Raw genomic sequence first — 13,803 nt, 5'->3', positions numbered from 1 at the left:
CTACCTTCCCCTTCCTTCAAGGCTCAATTCAGATGACATCTTTTCCATAATCCCTCCTTAATATCCTAGCTGAAGATCTTTCCCTCTACTATCTTTCATGACAATGGTGTACATGCCACAAAAGTGTTTTGGACTTGAAATCAGGAGAAATCTGGTTTGAATCCTTCCACGGGGACTAGTTATGTGAACATGGGCAAAACACATAACCTGTTCCTCAATTTCCTCATTTATAAAATATTTAAATATCTACTTCATATGTTATGATACAAATGTAAATATCAGCTATTCTGTATTTTGTTCATTACGTTGTATATTTCATGCTCTCAACTTATAAGATCCTTGAAGGCAAATCATGCAATTTTTATTCTTTGTATTCTTAGTGCTTTGCACATAGAAGGCACTGAATGTTTATAATGAAATTGAGCAAGAGTAAGCAGAGAATAGCTATTAGAATATGGGGCCAGATTTGGATTCTCAGTAGCAATCTAGTTTCTATTAGTGTTTTTTGAAATTGGAAGACCAAATGGTTAAGAGGTTTTAGACGTAAGGATATCCCTAAGGGATACAGAGATGGCCCTGATCTTGAGTGAGCTGTAACTTTAGAAAGCATGGGATGCCGAACATCCTGATAGCAGATGTCTTTTAGCAAGGTAAAAAGATTCTCTGGATACTGGTTGATCTACTAAATTTATTTTGAAGGCCATAAAGCTCATGCTGATGTTGGATACTTGTTTGCTTTCCAGTGTAGAGATTTTAAAATTTCCTATTTGTGGAGTGAGGGGCATGTGTTCTCTGGGAGCAAATTAAGAATGGAAAATGAGTTGATGCGAATGTTGGCCACCACTACAGCGATAAAGTTAAAGTAATTTGAGTATGGTTTCATTCTTCAGAATTCTAAAAGGCAGTTTGTTAATCAGGGCTTAGAGTCTGTCAGTCTTTCTGGCTGAGGATTATCACAGGGAAAGGCATTTTTAGGTGAAGGGTTTGTGGGAGCAATCTATTGGTGGCCAAATTGATCTAACAGTTGAGACAAAAGGTTACAGGGATGGCATTGAAAGAAGTTAACATCCACATAATCATACCAGGCTGTGAATCACCACTTCCGGTGATACTTTCTAGACCGCTAGAAGCTCACTGATCACCTTTTCAAACTTTCTACCTGACATCCCTTCTTTCATTGCAGGACTTTTCCACCCTGGCCCTTTGTTTCTCACCTACACAATGAAGGAGTCAGACTACCAGGATTTCATGATTAAGACATATATAGTAGGGTCAACTCAATAAAGTTATTAAGGACTTGTGTACAGAGACAAAGTATACAAGGTGCTAGGAGAAAGTTCAGATAAAACAGTTTATACACTTGCAGAATTCATAATCTGGTAGGGTGTCTTTTTAATATCCCTTAGTTACAATAGGTTGCTATGGAGGACTGTCTGATGAAGCCAAGTACTTGAGTCTGAGAGTACGCCTGACTTAAGAGACTCTGGCTTGAACACAAGCTTGCTTTGTTCAACAATATAACAAAATTTCTTTACCTGGGATCCATGGACCACTTGGTCCATGAACTTGGATAGGAAGAACTTTAATAAGTGTATTTCAATGTAATTGATTTTCTTAGTAATCTTAGATACTTTACACATTCAAAAATTATTCTGAGAAAAGGGGTCCATAGGTTTCACCAAACAGCCATACGGGTCCATGATACAAAAAAGGTTAAGCCTTGGCACGTTGGAAAAAGCATTGTACCATGAACAGAACACTCAGAATCAAGTCTAGGACCCCTTACTTATTAGTTGTGTGAAACTGGGTAAATTGTTTTTAGAGAGTGTGGTACAATGTAAAGCATGTTGGCTATTGAAGTCGGAAGACCTCTAATCAAATTCTGAAAGTATAACTTATCTGTGTCACCCTGGGCAAGCCATGTAGCTTCTCCAGGCCTCATTTTTCCCATCTGTAAAAGGAGGGAAACTAGATGGCCACTAAGCTCCCTTCCAGCTTTAAATCTATGACTGTATGATTAAATGTAGTAGAGCAAGGAGACTTGGGCTCATATTTCAGGCTCCAATCCTAATTAGCTGTGTGACTGGGCAAGTCAGTTAAGCTGATCCTTATTGAAATAATACCTGCACAATTCAAAAAATTAGAACACTTATATGATTACCTACTTCACAGGGCAGTAGGGACGTTTTATAACAAGTTACGTTCCTCCATCTGGTAAAGAGGTGATGTCTGCATTACTGTAAGATGAGTTAGACTTAAGAACTCATATTCCTAAGAACTGACAATCTAGTATGGGTCAGAATGCATGTTTGGGGCAGCTAGGTGGTGCAGTAAGTAGAACACCGGCCCTGGTGTCAAGAAGACCTGAGTTCAAATCCAGCCTCAGACACCTGACACGTACTACCTGTGTGACCTTGGGCAAGTCACTTAACCCCAATTGCCCTGCCTTTCCCCCTCCAAAAAACCAAAAACAAAAACAGAATGCATGGTCACATTTCAGTGTGAAGAAAGTTAGCACATGCCAATTACTAATGCAAAATGACTAGAGAATTCAGAAACGGAAAAGATTAAAATGATTCATAAAGTTGATGCAATTTGAAGTATTAAATGGAATAGTTTCAAAAGTAGAGATGGAGGAAGTGTATTATAGGTAAAGGGAACATTCTGAATAAAGAAACGAAGGCAGAAAATCTAAAAGTGTGTTCAGGAAATGTTAAATGATCTAATTTGGCTAGGGCACAGGGTAGGAGAATAACAGGATAATAAAATCATATATTTAGAATTGGGAGGTCTCAAAAACCATCTAACACAACACTCCATCCCCACCGTCACCCTCACCCCCATCTCCTTTAATATGCAGATAAGGAAACTGAAGTTGAAGGAGGTAAAGTGACCTGCCAAAGATCACGTATTTGAAACCAGATTCACAGATGCTAAAGCTAGAGTACTTTCTCAATATCATGCTACTACTTTAGATCGCTGGGGACCTTTAAGCCAGGCTATAATGTTAGAAAAATATAATGCTGAAATTGAGTGTTTAGATATCCTTTAGGCTGATTTTCTCATTTTGTAAATTTAGGAAATGAGGCTTAGAGAAATGAATTATTGGCTTGGTGTCACACATAGCTACTAAGTGGATGAGCCCCTCAAACTTCAGTCTTTAATTCAAAGTCTAGTGCTTTTCCTTACTATGGCACACTGCTTTAGATTTTACTCAGCAAACAGGGGGGATGCTATCAGTCTGTGAGCAGTGCGGGTGACACCACCAGAACAATCCTTTAGTAAAATTAATCTGATAGCATGAAGTATAGATTAGAAAGGGAAAAGAGCCTAGTCAGGCTATTTCAATAGAAGGGGAGAAAGGGACTATGATAGGGTCAGTGCAACCATAATGGAGGGGAAAGAAGATATTGAAGTGGCAGAAATATCAGGATTTGACCACTAACTAGACGTAAGAGGGTGAGGGACAGAAAGGATGGAGGAACAAGACTGAATTTTCAAGGTTCATAAGAGAGAATGGTAGTGTCATTAGTAGAAAAAAGTGAACTAAAAAATAATTAGCTATTTTAGAAGTTTGATTTTGGTATCTGATATATTTATTCAAAGGACTGAGAAGAAAGCATTTGAAAAACTCAGAATTCTGACATGTTTGAAGCGCTTTGGAGTATTCACCATTCAAAGTATTCCTGAGTTTGTGCTAACAGATATAAGGACAGACAGTTGAGTTTAACTGGGTATGGGGCAAGTGAATATAACTATGTGATATTCTCATCTACTTGGATAGTGACGCCATTCCCCAAAGTCGAATACTGAACTTTGGGTGAATGAATTCATTTGGCTGGCCAGTTATGTCAAATTCTGGACTATGGGGGTTAAAAGTACACATTTTACACCCCTTACCTAAAACTCCCTGGCCTCACCAAATTCATTCTTGGTTAGGTTGGTAAGGGGTTACTTGAAACTCAGGCTTTGAGCAAGACACAGGCTAAAGAGCTCTATTCCTATGTTCTGTCTTTCAAATTATTTCATTGTTTATGTAGGGGTAAGACACTCAGGTCTTGGTGATAAAGCAAAAACACAGTAACTTCTAAGAATTCTATGAAAATACTAATGGCAGATAATAGGCTAAAATATGTTATATAAAAATGACTAATAGTTTCCTGATTCTGATAAAGTACAATTGCCTGATGTAAAGGGAGCCATTCTTCAGGTCAGGATTCTCAACCCAAAATATTGTTCCAATTGTTTCAATCATGTCCAAAATGCTGTTTGTGAACCATGTGGGGTTTTCTTGGCAGAGCTATTGCTGGCTTGTCATTTCCTTCTCCAGCTCATTTGACAGATGAGAAAACTGAGGAAAACAGGACTCAATGACTTGCCCAGGGTCACAGGGCTATTAAGTGTCTGAGGCTGAATCTGAATTAAGATCCTTCTGATGAGAGAGAGAGAGAGAAAGAGAGAGAGAGAGAGAGAGAGAGAGAGAGAGAGAGAGAGAGAGAGAGAGAGAGAGAGAGAGAGAAAGAAAGAAGAAATGAGGGAAAATAGGATGTAAAGAAATATATAATAATCATAACTGTGAAAAAAATTTACAGCAAGTTTATCTGATAAAAGTCTGATTCATCAAATATATAGAGAATTGAGTCAAATATATAAAAATAAGAGCCATTCCCCAATTGATAAATGGTAAAAGGATATGAATAAGCAGTTTTCAGATGAAGTAATCAAAGCTATCTACAGTCATATGAAAAAATGCTCTAACTCACTATTGATTAGACTATAGGTTCCCCACTCCTGGCTTAGAGAAATGCAAATTAAAATAAGTCTGAACTACTGCCACACATTTATCAGATTGGTTAATATGACAGAAAAGGAAAATGACAAATGTTAAAGGGAATATGGGAAAATTGAGACACTAATGCGCTGTTGGTGGAGATGCAAACTGATTCAACCATTCTAAAGAGCAATTTGGAAATATGCCTAAGGGGCCATAAAATCATGCATACCCTTTGACCCAGCAATACCACTACTAGGTCTGTATGCCAAAGAGGTTTAAAAAAAGGATCTACATGTACAAAAATATTTATACCAGTTCTTTTTGTGGTAGCAAAAATTGGAAATTGAGGGGATCCCCATCACTTGGGGAATGGCTAAACAAGCTGTGGTATGTGATTGTGAAAGAACACTATTGTACTATAAGAAATGATGAGCAGCTCTTTTTTTTGTTTGTTTTGTTTCTTCTTTCTCATTATTCATTCCATTGGTCATAATTCTTCTTTACAACTTGACTATTATGTAATTTACACAAGTTTAATGTGAAGGTGTATGTAGAACATATATTGGATTCCATGCCATCTTGGGGTGGAGGAGGGACGGGCGATAGGGGAAGAAAATCTGGAACTCAAAAACATGCAGAAATGAGTCTTGTAAACTAAAAATAAAAAATCTTAATTAAAAAAAATTAAAAAAAAGAAATGAGCAGGATGCTCTCGGAAAAACCTGGAAAGACTTACATGAACTGATGTGAAGTCAGCAAAATCAGGAACACACAGTAACAGCAATATTGTACAGATAATCAACTGTGAAAGACTTATTCTGATCAAGACAATGTTCGAAGACAATTCCGCAGGACTTATAGTGAAAAATACTATACATCTTCAGAGAAAGAACTGATAGAGTCTGAATGCTGATTACAGCATGCTTTTTTAAACTTTAATTTTCTTGCTTTTTCTTAGTATTTTCTTTCATAACCTAATATAGAAATGTTTTGCATGACTGTGTGTGTGTGTGTGTGTGTGTATATCCTATTTCAAACTGCTTGTCTTCTCTATGGGGGGTGGGGGAAAGGGGAGAGGAGGAAAAAGAATTTTGAATTCAAAATAAAAAAAAAACCAAATGTTAAAAAATGTTTTCACATGTAACTGGTGAAAAATAAAACATAAAAAAAGAAGAAATGCATTTTTCCAATTTTCAAATTGCTTTCCTTCCCATTCCCCCCACAAGGGTGCAAATGGCTTAATCTTTTATTTTTGTGGACAATGAATTGGCAGCCTTTAAGTTCTAAATAAAAATTAAAGAAAGTAAGCTTGTACCTCCAGGTCAGGAATGAGGGAAAGCACACACTAACAGAACTATGAAGTTTGGAGTCCCATACTTAAGGGGGAGAAATTAAAAGAAGAGTGGGCTAGGGAATAGAAACTAGGTGACCCCTAGTACATACCTGAGAAAAATCTGATCTGGAGTCTCCAGAGATTAAGAGTAACTGGAGACTGGCACTCATGGGGCTTCCAACAGCAATCTACTGGGTGGGGGCAGTGGCAGTGACATCAGGCCAATGCCTTAGTAGGCCATGTCCTAGACTCAAAATGCAAAAAAGGCTTTCAAGAACTTTAGATGATGAGAAATAGAGAAACCTTTTTATAACAGCTGATGGGGATCAATCTAAACCACTGATTTTTATAATGGAGATTCAAATAGAATAAAAAATTGACTTGAAAATATCTCGGAAATTCACATAGAACAGCATGGATAATCAATCCATCATACTATCTGCAGAATGTATTGACTATGTGTTAAAAATGATCACAACTTCTAAGAAAGGAACTTTTGTTGACCTAAGAGTTTTCAATTCAATGATGGGTTTTCATTTACTAAAAAACATGGCCATATAAATTTGAAAAACTCAGTAGCTAATAACAATAAAGAAAAAGTTATAAAACAGTAAAGGATAAATTTGAGACTAAATCCAACTAATAGACTTCTAAGATACACTTTTGATGTTAACTATAGAATTTTTGAAAAAGGTTGGAAGATAACACCAAATCCACCTTCACTTTACTCAACAGATGAAGTTCCAAGATTGAAACAAGCCCCACTAATGAACAGATTAGTCCTTAACTGAAATTTTCTGAAGCTTTATTTAAGAAAATTTTAGAAATCAGAATATGAATTTTAGTTTCAATAGCATTACTTAATAGCCTACTACACTAGTCAATCTAATCAGGTTTGACTGGATTTTAATCTAGTTTAATATTTTTTAACTCAAAACTTAGTAAAAAAAATGTACGATACATACTTACATGTTACAAATCTCTCATTTTGCCCTCTCCCTAAGGTTCACCACTTTCCTAATTCCAAAGTATATAGATAGATGTACTTGAGTAGTATACTTTTAATTATAGTATACTATACTTTCAATGAACTAATTTGGGAATGTTAATAGGTCTTCCTAAATTCATTACAAGACTACATTTTTTCTATTTAACTGTATTTTACAGGTAGCAACTTACACACATGGACTGGTCCTTACCAAAGCTGTACGCACATAAAGTAACTCTGCATTTAAAAAAGTTGAAAATACAAAAACTTGAACTTCCAGATTAAGCAACTGATTATTTGAATGACAAAAAGAGTTAATCTTCCTTTAGTAATCTTTTGTAAAGCATGTGAAATTTAATTGGAATTGCATAAATTTGATTTAGATGCAACTTATCAGGAATACTCTCTGATAAAGCAAAATACAGACACTATTATTGTATTTTATTTGGGAATATCAATGTAAACACCAAAACTTTGCCAAGCTATATTTACAAATTAGAGGTATCTAAGAACCATGTGTAACTAGAGATTTATTTCCATGGATTATAATCTCCCAGATAAGTCACTTACCTATTCTATATTTTTTTCTTCAAAAACCCCCCAAAAGATACTTTTAGGACACTAAGAATTAAAAACACAAATTGTTATTCATCTAAAAAAGACTGGCCTAAACATACACTTCAAATAATAATACTGAGTAGTATAATTTAAAGAGTAGGGTTTTAGAGTTTCTAGAAAAAAGAACAAGATGGATTAGAAGAAAGGCACTATTTTTCTTTTTTTAAGATACCCTCCAGGGGGTGAAAACTGAAAAGAAAGTTGATTACTTCTCTTACCATAGTTATTATATACCTAAGGGAAGCTCAAATTGGGAAAAGATATACTTAAACACATACACATACATACACATACATATGCATATAGGAATTTCTGGTGGCTGAAAATGAGGGGAGAAGGGATAAAAGTGCTAGCTACATGTTCATTGTTGGTCACATGAGCAACAGATGACAAAGGGCTAGATGGCAAAGTAGATAGAGTGCTAGACCTGGAGTCAGGAAGGCCTGAGTTCAAATCCTGCCTCAGTTTCCTCAACTGTAAAATGAGGATATAATTGTATCTACTATCCAGGGTCACTGTGAGGATCAAATGAGATAATAATTATAAAGGGCTTAAGATTGTGCCTGGCACACAGTTAAGTGTTCTATTAGTGTGAGTTGTTATTATATGAACTTAGCTCTATAGACTCTACTTCCACAAATTCATTTGAAAACCTAATTCAAGTTGTTAACTTGAATTTTAAAGTTCCTCTATGAAACGGCCTATAGCTTCTTTGTTTCTTTCTTATTCTGGAGAAATGAAACCTATATTTGAATATTATAGTGTCTCATGGAGGCAGCATGTCTGCTGGATAGTGTGCTGGGTGCAGAAGTAGGATCTGGATCTGCTGGATCTAAGCCTTCCTGATTTTCACATTTATCAGTTACATGACCATGGACAAGTCATAGCCTCTAGGCTTCTCAGGCGACTCCCCAGGGACTTTGTTAGTTCTATCATAGATTGTATTGTTGTTGTTATGAGCTGATGAAGGAAGTTTCCATTCTGGTAGATCCCTATGTGGAAGAAATCGCAGAGCACGTGTGAAATAATGCTTTACATGTAATTTCTAAATAGCAGATAAAGTTTTTGCTTTTTGTTTTTTTTTTTCTTAAGTATAGCTATTTAAAAAAAAAAAAGGATTATGAAAGACCTAAGACCTTTCCTTAGGAGGAAGAGACGATGATAGGATCACAGTCTTAGAGTCACAAGGGACCTTAAGGTGTATGTAGTCTAACCCCTCATTGACAGATAAGGAAACGGAGGCTTAGAGAGGTTAAAGGATTTGCCCAAGGTCTCATAAATAGTGACTCCAAATTGAGCCCTTTTCATTTACCATGGTAATGAAGAACTGAGAAAAGGCAGAATGGGTAAATTCTTATTTTGCTTTTGGGCTCTTTGCTAAGGAGAATGGTCCTTGGGTTAAAAAGGACAAAATGAAAATGCTAATGAGGGAAGTAAAACCCAAAATAAATAAGGAGATGAGTTCAAGTCACCAGCCCCAAACTACTTTATAGTAGTTATAGTAGGTTCTGAAAGAATTGGTAAATGTGATTATTGAGCTATGTGATATTTGAAAGGTCAGAGAGAATGAGAGACGTGCCCCAGCACTAGAAATAAGCAAATGTCCAGATTTTCAAAAAAGTAAAGAATTCAAAACGTGTAAACTATAGGCAGGGGAACCTAATGGGCAATGTGATATTGTGGAAAGACTGCCTTAGAATCAAGAATTGCCTTGGTTCAAATCTCATTCCTCATACTTACTAGCCATGTGGCCTAGGCATATTCCTTTAATTCTCTGGGCCTCAATTTCCAAAACTGGAAGAAGCTGAAAACAATACCTGTAATACTTACTTTGCAGAGCTGTCATAGGGGTGAAATGAGGAAAGCACTTTGCAAGCCTTAAAGAACTATATAAATGCAAGTTAGAATTATTCCTGGCAAAATTCCTAGAATGACAAGATATTTTTTGAATATTTAGAAAAAGAAACGGTCATCATTAAGAGCTAACTTGTCTTTATCAAGAACAAGTGATACCAGACTAATATCATTTCTTTCTGACTGGGTTACTAAACTGGTAGGAAATAATATAAACACTTCAGCCAAGTATAAATAAAACCTTGCAAGCTGTATTTATGAACAAGGTATGTGAGAAGGTATGTGATGTTACAATTTAGGTAGACCTGTACCTGGTTGAGTGACCATACCCAGAGTAGTCATTAATGGATCACTGTCAGTGGAAGGATTCTCCAGTAGGTATCCCAGGAAGCTGTGCCTGGCTCTGCCTTTTTTTTTTAAGCATTTTTTTAATCAAAGATTCAGGGGAAAAAAACATAAATACCAAACTTATCAAACAAGCACAAACTATTAAAATAACTGGCAACACCACATGACAGGCAGGATTCAATAAGATCTCCAATCCTCCAGACTAAGAATGATGGGCCAAATGAAAAATTTGAAGACTTGCTGCTAGCTTCACAAACCAACTTGAAAGCACAAGTTGTAGAAAGTATAATTAGATAGCATTTTATCTGAAAAAGATTTGGGGGTTTTAGTGAATTACAAGTTTAATGTGAGTCAATAGTGTGACACTGAAGTAAAAAATGTTAAGGCTGCATTAAGAAACACATTATCTAGAACAGGGGTCCTGAATCTGGGATTCATGATCTTGTTTTTAAAAATATTTTGATAACTATATTTCAATATAATTGGCATCCTTTATAATCTTATGTATTTTATTTTATGCATTTAAAAACTTTTTTTGAGAAGGGGTCCAAGGTCTTTACTGGACTGCTCAACGGGTCCATGAATTTCCCATTTCAAGAATAATCAGATTGTGATCCTCCACACATCCTCCCATCATACCATATGGAGATTCAGTTGAAGAAACTGGAGATGATTCATCTGGAGAAGGCTTAGAAGGGACATAAAAGGCTAGCATGATCTTAGACTGCATTTGGAAAGGCAGAGTATGTAGGTTCAGGGAGGTAAAAGATTCACCGGTCAGGCCAACTCTGCAATAGTGTTTGATTCTTGCACCACATTTTAAGAACTTTACTAAGCTGCAGAACATCCAGAGAGGCAAGCAGAGAGGTAAAAGGTCTTGAGATAATGCCACGAGGGATTTTAAAAGAAGAGGGCCTATGGGTAGGTGGGACAGGTATGTTTGCTGCCATGTGGACCAAGGATTAGACTTTTTCTGCTTGATCCCAGAAATCAGAACAAGGAGAAATGGGAGGAAGCTACAAAGTGGTAAATTTAGACTTGTTCTAAAGAAACACCTCAATAATTAGGGCTATCTAAAAAGTAGAATAGACTGTTTGAGGAAGTAGTAGATTCCTAGCTGTCACTGCCATCCCTGCTAACAGTCATGATGACAGAACTGTCTCCAATTGAAATTACTCCTCTTTAGACCCACCATCTTTAACTAACTATAGTACCTGTCCACTTAGAAGAATCAATAAACATTTATTAAGTACCTGTGTTCTAGGTGCTAGAGATACAAATATGAGAATGAAATTGTCCCTGCTCTCAAGAAGCTTACATTCTATTTGGGGAAACAACATGTGTTTGCGCACACGCGCGTGCGTGTCTGTCTTCTATGCGTAGATCTAGATAAACACACACAAAAGACACAAAAAATGAATACAAAGTAATTTTTTGGTAGGACCTAGTAGCTGGAGGAGGGAATGACTCAAGAGAAGTCTCATACAGGAGGTAATGTTTAAGCCAATGATCCTAAGAAGCAAATGCATTCTAGGTACGGGGAGCAGTCTATGCAAGGCAGAGATAGAAGATGGAACACCATATATGAGGAACAGCAATAATGCTGGTATGGCTGGACCACAATGAAGGCTTGGAGAGGTAACTTAGAGGCAGGTGATGAAGGACTTTAAATGAAAAAGGATTTTATTCTAGAAGGAATAGGGAGCCACTGCAATTTATTTAGAAAGATCTATGAATATCCCCCTTGGCACTTCAAACCCAACCTTATTAGTTCTTCTTTTTCCCCTTCCATTACTTGGCTTAAACCCACTCTTCTGATTTCACTACTTTTATATGTGGCAAATATTCACTCTACCTCCTTTGTTTGTAATCTCTGGGTCATTTTTGGATATGAGATGCAAGGAAAAGAAGAGCCAGTCAGTTATCAAGACCTACTGATTCTACTTCTGCAACATCTCTTTTATCATTTTCCTATCTCTTCTACTACCTTAGTACAATTCCTCTTTACCACTATAGCTGTGCCTACTACAATAGCCTCCAATGTGGCTTGCTCCTTTTTCTTCCCCTCCTAACTCACTAGTCAAACCACTTCCAAAATAATTATCCTTAGCTTTGAATTTGCAGCTCTGCTGTGTTTCAACCCCAGGGAACAAGATGTCCCTTCCCAGATAAGCTCATCACTCCTAATCTCATCACCATGCTGCTAACTAAAGCCCTGGATCCCTCAACCTCCTCTCCCCTCTGACTGGAGGATAATGTGCTGAACTCTCAAATACTTCCTTTATAGAGGGTAGAAACTGGACTTGTAACTTACTGCATTTCCCATATGCAGCTCTGTAACTCCATGTAACAAGATGCACCCCCACGGTGGGTCCTCTCTGGTATCCCGTCCCTTTCCCTCCCAGCCTCCTTTTGTGTGTTGTTTTCCCCCATTAGACTCTAAGTTCTAGGTACTGAGGCAGGTACTGTCATTCTTTATCTCTAGTGCTTAGCACAGTGGCTGGCACATATCACACGCACTTGTAAGGTCTAGGTCCCCTATAATCTTCCATTATCTTATTTTTCCATCAATTTATGCCATGCCACTTTTCTTGAAGCACTGTAAGTTCCAAGAAAATGGATTCTCCTGATTCCTGAATATGCCTTGTGCCTTCCTGCTTTCTTGCCTTTATTCATGCTATTCCCAATATGTGGAATGTCTTCATTCCCCATTTTTGCTAATTATTAATTAAACTGCTGCCCATGCCTTAATCCCCATGCCAATAATGAACTTCCTAACTAGGATTTCATATAGCACTTTCTCATCAATCTGTCATGTAATACTATGTGCTACAGTTATTTGTATTTGGTTCTTATTCTTTTACTGCTGTTAAACTGAGGCAGGGACCACATCTTATCTACTTGTCAGAAAACACAGTAAGGATCTAAATAAGTGGTGAATAAAAAAAGAATCCCAGTTAAAAGAGATCATTCTTCTGAATTCTGAAATTCTGTCTATATCAGTTATTTGGTACTTCATTATATGTCAATGTCTTGCATTATTACTTACCTTTTTCATATGCATATTTTCTCTCAATAGAGCTGTACATATTTCAAGAGCAAGGGCTCTACCTTATACTTCTTTGCACCTCTCAAAGATGGCACTAAAATATCTGAATCCAACAACCATATATATTTATAACATTTGGTCTATACTATACAAATATGAAAAAGCATATATTAAAAGAACCCAAACCAAATGTATTAAACTGTCTCAAATTATACGAAAGCAAGAATTCATGACAATTCAAAAACAACAAAAAACCCAAATTCCTGAACAAATATTTCATTAATAGAAGTCTTCCTTAATTTATTATACATGAGCCCCAAATTTTTCTGACAAAGTGCTGAGGTTTTTTCCTGAGACTCCAGTCACTTACTATGCTATGGAAAAGATCAATGAAAACAAATCCAATAATGCAGTTAAAAATAATTTCAAAGAAGGGAACAAAATGGAGAATACTAAAAAGGATGGGAAAAAAATCTAAAATAATGAAGTTTAAGGAAACACTTAAAAATCAGATACTAATGCAAAAAGGTTACTTTTAAAAACAAAATAAGTAAAATTAAAAAGTTTTAGAGAAAAAATAAGGAAAGTTATCAGCAAAAGATAAATAAAAGTCTAAGTATAACAGGAAGTCTGGAAAGAGAAATGACTATTTGTATATCATTTAAAAATGAGAAAACAGTATGAGGAACAACTGTAGTAAGAAAATACCATTTTTTAAAAAAAATAAAGCTGAAATGCAAAAGCTCTTTCTATATCCAATAAAAAAGCAGTAAGACATTTTTCATCTTATTTTTTTTCTGCAGTAATCTCATATTTGGTGGGGATACAGTCATGTCCAA

At 36.3% G+C, this 13,803-nt stretch overlaps 1 protein-coding gene across 2 annotated transcripts in view; it reads right to left on the bottom strand.

Annotated features, from left to right (window-relative positions):
• LCORL (ligand dependent nuclear receptor corepressor like) overlaps positions 1–13,803 on the bottom strand; it is a 167,183-nt gene that overhangs the window by 17,418 nt on the left and 135,962 nt on the right. The gene's annotated exons all lie outside the window — the stretch shown is intronic.

This window comes from Trichosurus vulpecula, chromosome 6 (assembly GCF_011100635.1).
Source record: "Trichosurus vulpecula isolate mTriVul1 chromosome 6, mTriVul1.pri, whole genome shotgun sequence".
Taxonomy (NCBI): domain Eukaryota; kingdom Metazoa; phylum Chordata; class Mammalia; order Diprotodontia; family Phalangeridae; genus Trichosurus; species Trichosurus vulpecula.
The sequence above is the reverse complement of the archived record's forward strand: the minus strand, read 5'-3'. Positions and strand labels throughout refer to the sequence as shown.